The following is an 8,660-nucleotide window of genomic DNA, read 5'->3' as shown; positions in this document are numbered from 1 at the left end:
ACTTTCCAAAATTTATGTGGATGCATATCAATGACGGGACGTGTTAGCCTATATGCTTTCAGAAAAGTCTCGATATTTGATTGTTTTATTTTAAGTTAGAATCTTTTATGAACACTGTCATAAAGGACTCTGCTGTGATTAAATAAAATATACCAGTACTATAAGGATGTTAGGGCTGCCCTAGCTCAGTCGGTTACACGGCTGATTTAAACGCAAGAGAAACGTGTTCAAACCCGGATCCAAACTAAAAATCTTCTGGGTGCGGCGGTTGGTCCTCGAGCCCCGGAGCACCTACGTAGTCGGCGCGCATGTCAACAACAATAGTACATCTACCTTAGTTTAGCGTAAAATATCAATGCGTTTTGTATTGTTTTTCAAGTACCGCAAAAATTATAAAGTGAAAAGAGGGCTTTGCGTGGACTCGAACTGACGTTCTTCAGATTGGCAATCTGTTTCCCCATCGATAAGACCACGACCACTTCACTCCGTTTAGCTTGTCATTTACGTCCTGTTCATGTCTTTACTGCAGTTCTATTTTGTGTTACTACTGCTAATCTTCTTCACCATTTTCTATCTTTCATAGATTATTTCATATTTTCTTATCTTGTTAGTTGCTTATATGATGCAAAATTTGTATTTGTTAGTTCTTTTCTTCTTAATCTTGTGTTTCAGATTTTCATTACCCTTCCTCACGAAACTAAAGTCTTAATTAATTTAATTATCATATTCAACACACCAGTCTATACAGGGAAGCCATACTTGCGCAAAAAAAAAAAAAAAAAATACTTTCGGGTTTTACAAAGATTGTAGAGCGTAACGCATAGCAAAACTTGCTAGTATCAATTACACCTCCAGTACTTATTATAAGCTAAAATGTTGGATCCAGGCTGCATTGATGCATACCAAATCAGAATAAAACCTTTTTCCTTTTTTTTTTTTTTTTAAAAAAGAAAGAAACAAACTATATTTATATAAATATTTAGTCACAGTATTTCTAATTTAAAAAGAAGAAGAAAAAGTTATGTACTGCAACTGCAAGCTCCACATGGTTCGTGCGGTACCGAAGGGAAGATACAAACATGTTGTTGAAAACAAAAGCAGGGTGGCAGTGATCAAAAACTAAATAATCAAATCTCAAACATTCCTTTCGTAATAATTTTTAATACTTATTTAATTAAGTTTATTATCAATCCTGATGATAGCAAACACACCATACAATAATAAGCACATACTCCAACAATTTCTAGAACTCAATACTAATTCTAAATTACTAATTTATATTTTAATCCTTTTTTATATCATCAAAAAATATGTCCAATATATGCAAATTATTAATCTTTCTATTATTCCATTTCTTGTTGACTTCACATATAGTCAATATCAGACATTATTAACCTCACATACTAAGTATCCAGCTTTTCACATTGCTTTTGTTATCAGAAGCCAACAAAACAGGAAACCACACTCAGCAGTCCGCATACGTTAAAATGAAAAACGACCGAAAAATCATACCTCACATAATTAGCTCTGGCTCTCAAATTTTGCCCTTCAGTCAAAATATAAAATCAGTTTCGGTATCTAGGAGAATCAATCAAGTGGAAAAGCAAAGAAAAACACATTTATTATTACACATATTTATTCAATTTAATTTAAAATTTAAATATTCCAATTTTGAATCACGCTCTAGTAAAAACATAACTACAGGCTTTCTATTAATCCATTTCTTGTTGACTTCACATAGAGTCAATATCAGACATTATTAACCTCGCATGCCAAGTATCCAGCTTTTCACATTGCTTTTGTTATCAGAAGCCAACAAAACAGGAAACCACACTCAGCAGTCCGCATACGTTAAAATGGAAAACGACCGGAAAATCATACCTCACATAATTAGCTCTGGCTCTCAAATTTTGCTCTTCAGTCCAAATATAAAATCAGTTTCGGTATCTAGGAGAATCAATCAAGTGGAAAAGCAATGAAAAACACATTTATTATAGCACACATTTATTCAATATAATTTCAAATTTAAATATTCCAATTTTTAATCATGCTGTAATGAAAATATAACTACAGGCTTTCTATTAATCAATTTCTTGTTGACTTCACATATAGTCAATATCAGACATTATTAACCTCGCATGCTAAGTATCCAGCTTTTCACATTGCTTTTGTTATCAGAACCCAACAAAACAGGAAACCACACTCAGCAGTCCGCATACGTTAAAATGGAAAACGACAGGAAAATCATACCTCACATAATTAGCTCTGGCTCTCAAATTTTTCTCTTCAGTCTAAATATAAAATCAGTTTCGGGATCAAGGAGAATCAATCAAATGGAAAAGCAAAGAAAAACACATTTTTTATTACACACAATTATTCAATTTAATTTAAAATTTAAGTATTCCTATTTTTAATCATGCTCTAATGAAAACATAACTACAGGCTTTCTATTAATCAATTTCTTGTTGACTTCACATATAGTCAATATCAGACATTATTAACCTCGCATGCCAAGTATACAGCTTTTCACATTGCTTTTGTTATCAGAAGACAACAAAACAGGAAACCATACTCAGCAGTCCGCATACGTTAAAATGGAAAACGAAAGAAAAATCATACCTCACATAGTTAGCTCTGGCTCTCAAATTTTGCTCTTCAGTCAAAATATAATATCATTTTCGGTATCAAGGAGAATCAATCAAGCGGAAAAGCAATGAAAAACACATTTATTATTACACATATTTATTAAATTTAATTTCAAATTTAAATATTCCAATTTTTAATCATGCTTTAATGAAAATATAACTACAGGCTTTCTATCAATGAATTTCTTGTTGACATCACATATAGTCAATATCAGACATTATTAACCTCGCATGCTAAGTATCCACCTTTTCACATTGCTTTTGTTATCAGAAGCCAACAAAACAGGAAACCACACTTAGCCGTCCGCATACGTTAAAATGGAAAACGACCGGAAAATCATACCTCACATAATTAGCTCTGGCTCTCAAATTTTGCTCTTCAGTCCAAATATAAAATCAGTTTCGGTATCTAGGAGAATCAATCAAGTGGAAAAGCAATGAAAAACACATTTATTATTACACACATTTATTCAATTTAATTTCAAATTTAAATATTCCTATTTTTAATCATGCTCTAATGAAAATATAACTACAGGCTTTCTATTAATCAATTTCTTGTTGACTTCACATATAGTCAATACCAGACATTATTAACCTTGCATACCAAGTATCCAGCTTTTCACATTGATTTTGTTATCAGAACCCAACAAAACAGGAAACCACACTCAGCAGTCCGCATACGTTAAAATGGAAAACGACCGGAAAATCATACCTCACATAATTAGCTCTGGCTCTCAAATTTTTCTCTTCAGTCCAAATATAAAATCAGTTTCGGGATCAAGGAGAATCAATCAAATTGAAAAGCAAAGAAAAACAGATTTTTTATTACACACAATTATTCAATTTAATTTAAAATTTAAGTATTCCTATTTTTAATCATGCTCTAATGAAAACATAACTACAGGCTTTCTATTAATCAATTTCTTGTTGACATCACATATAGTCAATATCAGACATTATTAACCTCGCATGCTAAGTATCCACCTTTTCACATTGCTTTTGTTATCAGAAGCCAACAAAACAGGAAACCACACTTAGCCGTCCGCATAGGTTAAAATGGAAAACGACCGGAAAATCATACCTCACGTAATTAGCTCTGGCTCTCAAATTTTGCTCTTCAGTCCAAATATAAAATCATTTTCGGTATCAAGGAGAATCAATCAAATGGAAAAGCAAAGAAAAACACATTTATTATTACACACATTTATTCAATTTAATTTAAAATTTAAATATTCCAATTTTGAATCATGCTCTAATGAAAATATAACTACAGGCTTTCTATTAATCCATTTCTTGTTGACTTCACATAGAGTCAATATCAGACATTATTAACCTCGCATGCCAAGTATACGGCTTTTCACATTGCTTTTGTTATCAGAAGCCAACAAAACAGGAAACCACACTCAGCAGTCCGCATACGTTAAAATGGAAAACGACCGGAAAATCAATACCTCACATAATTAGCTCTGGCTCTCAAATTTTGCTCTTCAGTCCAAATATAAAATCAGTTTCGGTATCTAGGAGAATCAATCAAGTGGAAAAGCAATGAAAAACAAATTTATTATTACACATATTTATTCAATTTAATTTCAAATTTAAATATTCCTATTTTTAATCATGCTCTAATGAAAATATAACTACAGGCTTTCTATTAATCAATTTCGTGTTGACTTCACATATAGTCAATATCAGACATTATTAACCTCGCATACCAAGTATCCAGCTTTTCACATTGATTTTGTTATCAGAAGCCAACAAAACAGGAAACCACACTCAGCAGTCCGCATACGTTAAAATGGGAAACGACCGGAAAATCATACCTCACATAATTAGCTCTGGCTCTCAAATTTTGCTCTTCAGTCCAAATATAAAATCAGTTTCGGTATCTAGGAGAATCAATCAAGTGGAAAAGCAATGAAAAACACATTTATTATTACACACATTTATTCAATTTAATTTCAAATTTAAATATTCCTATTTTTAATCATGCTCTAATGAAAATATAACTACAGGCTTTCTATTAATCCATTTCTTGTTGACTTCACATATAGTCAATATCAGACATTATTAACCTCGCATGCTAAGTATCCAGCTTTTCACATTGCTTTTGTTATCAGAACCCAACAAAACAGGAAACCACACTCAGCAGTCCGCATACGTTAAAATGGAAAACGACCGGAAAATCATACCTCACATAATTAGCTCTGGCTCTCAAATTTTGCTCTTCAGTCCAAATATAAAATCAGTTTCGGTATCTAGGAGAATCAATCAAGTGGAAAAGCAATGAAAAACACATTTATTATTACACACATTTATTCAATTTAATTTCAAATTTAAATATTCCTATTTTTAATCATGCTCTAATGAAAATATAACTACAGGCTTTCTATTAATCAATTTCTTGTTGACTTCACATATAGTCAATATCAGACATTATTAACCTCGCATGCTAAGTATCCAGCTTTTCACATTGCTTTTGTTATCAGAACCCAACAAAACAGGAAACCACACTCAGCAGTCCGCATACGTTAAAATGGAAAACGACCGGAAAATCATACCTCACATAATTAGCTCTGGCTCTCAAATTTTTCTCTTCAGTCCAAATATAAAATCAGTTTCGGGATCAAGGAGAATCAATCAAATTGAAAAGCAAAGAAAAACAGATTTTTTATTACACACAATTATTCAATTTAATTTAAAATTTAAGTATTCCTATTTTTAATCATGCTGTAATGAAAATATAACTACAGGCTTTCTATTAATCCATTTCTTGTTGACTTCACCTATAGTCAATATCAGACCTTAATTTATTTGTACTCCATGGAAGTTTTAAAATATTTCGGTGTGTTTTGAATCCCTCCTCCCCTTATACCATACGCGCATCTGTGCTGTGCTAATTTTGGGTTGCTCACATGTAATAAGTGCCGCTGTTTTTGTCCTCACTAATGTTGAATTAGATCTTAGGTATTTTCTTTAATTATCTAAGTTAACTTTTATTGGCGCTAGTTTAGCTCTGGTTCGTAATAATTTGGTTTCAGTTAGTTGGTGGTTTTACATCATACATGCGCACGTAGTTCACGTATTTCTCGTTAGGTGTCTTCTTTAGCAGCTGGCTTTTCTCATGTGCGCATTGTATCCATCTCCAGAGCTTAGTCTCTGTTTCGTCTTGTTTTTAACGTTTAATAATAGATGTAGCTACGGTGCCTGGCTATTGAGAAAAGTCCCTTTGCTAAGCATTTAATTATTTATACTATAACTTAAGTGAATACTAATTATTCTTTGCAGTTTATCGCTCACAATTACACCCTTTGGCATAACTGAGGGTATAACTGAAGCCAGTGAATCATGATGAGGCAATTAGTGAAATGAAAATGTTTGATGAAACTGGAGTATCCCGAAAAATAGTAATTCTTGTATACACCTGTCTAAAAATTTTATCGTACCTTGATGTGCTAAATATTAAAGTTTATCTATTACCGATTTGAATCCCCTCAAGAGCCGACATTGTATTGCAGTATCCCTTTGACACATGGGTAGTGATTGTTATACTGCTTAAAATGACGTTCATTTGTGTTAAACTTTTATAATGATTGTTGCTTTCATTTGCTTCTAGAACATTACAACAATAGTTTTTGGTGGTTTTAATTACCTAGGTACATCAAGCCGCAGTTACAGTGGACAGTGCGATTTTAGACGCATTATTATTCTATTGCTAATGTTATTCGATCTCTATTACACAATAGACTTTGTGTTTATCCAAATTTAAGAGTGTGTTTATTACAGTACATTTCTCTCATTTTGCTACAGTCAATAGTTACTATTTATATAGCGTTTATTATTCTATTGCTATAGTATTCAATCCGTGTTCAGGATAGAAGCTTATGCCAGGTGTTTTATATTGCTCCAGTTTCGCAGCAAATATGTTCACTATTTCTGAGTTATGAGAAAGTAAAAGAAAAAGGTTTTAAAAGAAAACGACTAAAGAAAAGAAAAATAATCGCTAAACATCACAGCCACTTCTTGACGATTTTGAAAGACATAACTCAACGTGGTAGTAGCATTCACGGACGGATTTTTCCCAGCGGGAGATGTGTTCGTTGACGTTTGACTGTTGTTTTGTGGTTCACTGAGGAAAGGAACCGAACCTTTGTGTTTCTTAAATTGTACTTGAGAAAAGCGAAGGAACCTACACAAGGTGCGTAATTGGACTACGGTTACTTATAACTCATATTATTTCGTGTATAGCGAAGGGTTATTATTATTATTATTAGTATTATTATTATTATTATTATTATTATTATTATTATTATTTAATATTATTCACAAAGGAAGCAAAGAAACAAGTTCTGACGCATTGAAACTCTTTAAAAGCCTTACTGATAACATAAAATAACAATATGAAGAAAAAGCTCCCTAATTTCCAAAATCAAAAACCTCAATTATAAAACTCTAAGTCATCTTCAACCTTGTGTTTATATATATGTCATCATCATCATCATAGGTATTCTGCCCTTATTGGCGGGTCACTTGCCTCAGCTGAGAACCTTCCATGCTACACGATTTTCCACTAACTTCTTCTTCACGTATGAACTTTCTATTTATATGGTTCTGTGCATGTAGCGCCCGTAGACTTAGCGCCCAGTGTTTCTGGCTCACAGAAGGAATTTTATATTGATTTTATCTCACAATCAGGGATGTCCAGTTCATTTTACCATTCTTCCCACAGGTCGTTAATTCCTGTTATTTTCTTACATCCATGTTCCGTGTACTTAGCGTCCACTAAGTAAAACTGTTATGAAGAGGGAGAGCGAGAGAGCGAGAGAGAGACAGAGAGACTAGCCAATAGCACTGATTATGACGCTTCAATGAATCATAACCTCCGTGGGAAAGGGTGAAACGCAGAAACGTAGTTATATATATATATATATATATATATATATATATATATATATATATATATATATATATGTGTGTGTGTGTGTGTGTGTGTGTGTGTGTGTGTGTGTATGTATGCATGTATGCATGTATGTAACTGTACTCCGTGGTATGCAATGCTCTACAATATTTAAATGTACTATAAACTAAGGTTACATATTTAGCTTTTAATGTGAAAACTATGGAAAACAGACGTAATCTAGAATACCGCAATGAGGATAAGGCATACAAAAAACGGTGAACATATTCTCACGACTGAAAACCGGGACAAAATGTAAACTGTCGAAACACCGGGATAAGAGTCTTCATGGAGGTCACGGTGGTTCAGTGGTAGAAACACTCACATTTGGTTCATAGGATCCCTGGTTTTATCCCATCTTGCGTCAAATGGGCTTTGTGGTAGTCAGACGCTGCGTGCATCGATAAACTCGGAGTTCTCTCGTTTTCTCTCACTTTCTTCATTACACCATTTCATTCATTCTCACAATCACCGTCTCCTCTATCCTACTCCTATCTCCTTAATCGTGGGATGTAAAATCCAAAGATTTCATTTCATTTCAAGAGCTTCCAAACCGGGACTGTCCCGGTAAAAATCTGTCATATGGTAACTCTGACTATATAACAACATTGGGTTTGATACTAAAAAAGAAAATAAGTCATATTATCATATGGTATTACACAGTTTCAGAAAAAAAAAATCTAACAAGCTATCCGCGTTAAGTTTGATACATATTTCACAGCTTTATGCGTAATATAAATCTATATAGTTAAGCAATTGATATCATACACTACAAGCACTGAAAAACAACGTAACGTTCTATAATAAAAAGAACGTTGCTTTACGAACCAATAAGTTAATCGCTCTACGAACCTTATTGTACACATTATACCCTAAAGCTACAGCCTTATGCAGTAATCAATTCCAATCAGATATTGAACGAGTATGGTGTTTCTTTGAGAATAATCCATCACTAAGTTGAACAAGCGCCTTTGAAGGCTAGTCGTCTTCCATTTTACCCTCTTCTTCGGTAATTCATATCGCTGCTCTTGTTCGATGCAGTTGAAACCATGGCCTCATCC

The 8,660-nt window shown here is 33.2% G+C and overlaps 1 protein-coding gene across 1 annotated transcript in view; it reads left to right on the top strand.

Annotated features, from left to right (window-relative positions):
* Window positions 1-979: 979 nt before the first annotated feature.
* Ns1 (Nucleostemin 1) overlaps window positions 980-8,660 on the top strand; it is a 68,568-nt gene continuing 60,887 nt past the window's right edge. The window contains exon 1 of the mRNA XM_081742756.1: window positions 980-1,059. The gene's annotated coding sequence lies outside the window, so the exon portion shown is untranslated. The remainder of the gene's footprint in view (window positions 1,060-8,660) is intronic.

Source organism: Thermobia domestica, chromosome 16 (genome assembly GCF_964235325.1).
Source record: "Thermobia domestica chromosome 16, izTheDome1.hap1.1, whole genome shotgun sequence".
Classification (NCBI taxonomy): Eukaryota; Metazoa; Arthropoda; class Insecta; order Zygentoma; family Lepismatidae; genus Thermobia; species Thermobia domestica.
The sequence above is the reverse complement of the archived record's forward strand: the minus strand, read 5'-3'. Positions and strand labels throughout refer to the sequence as shown.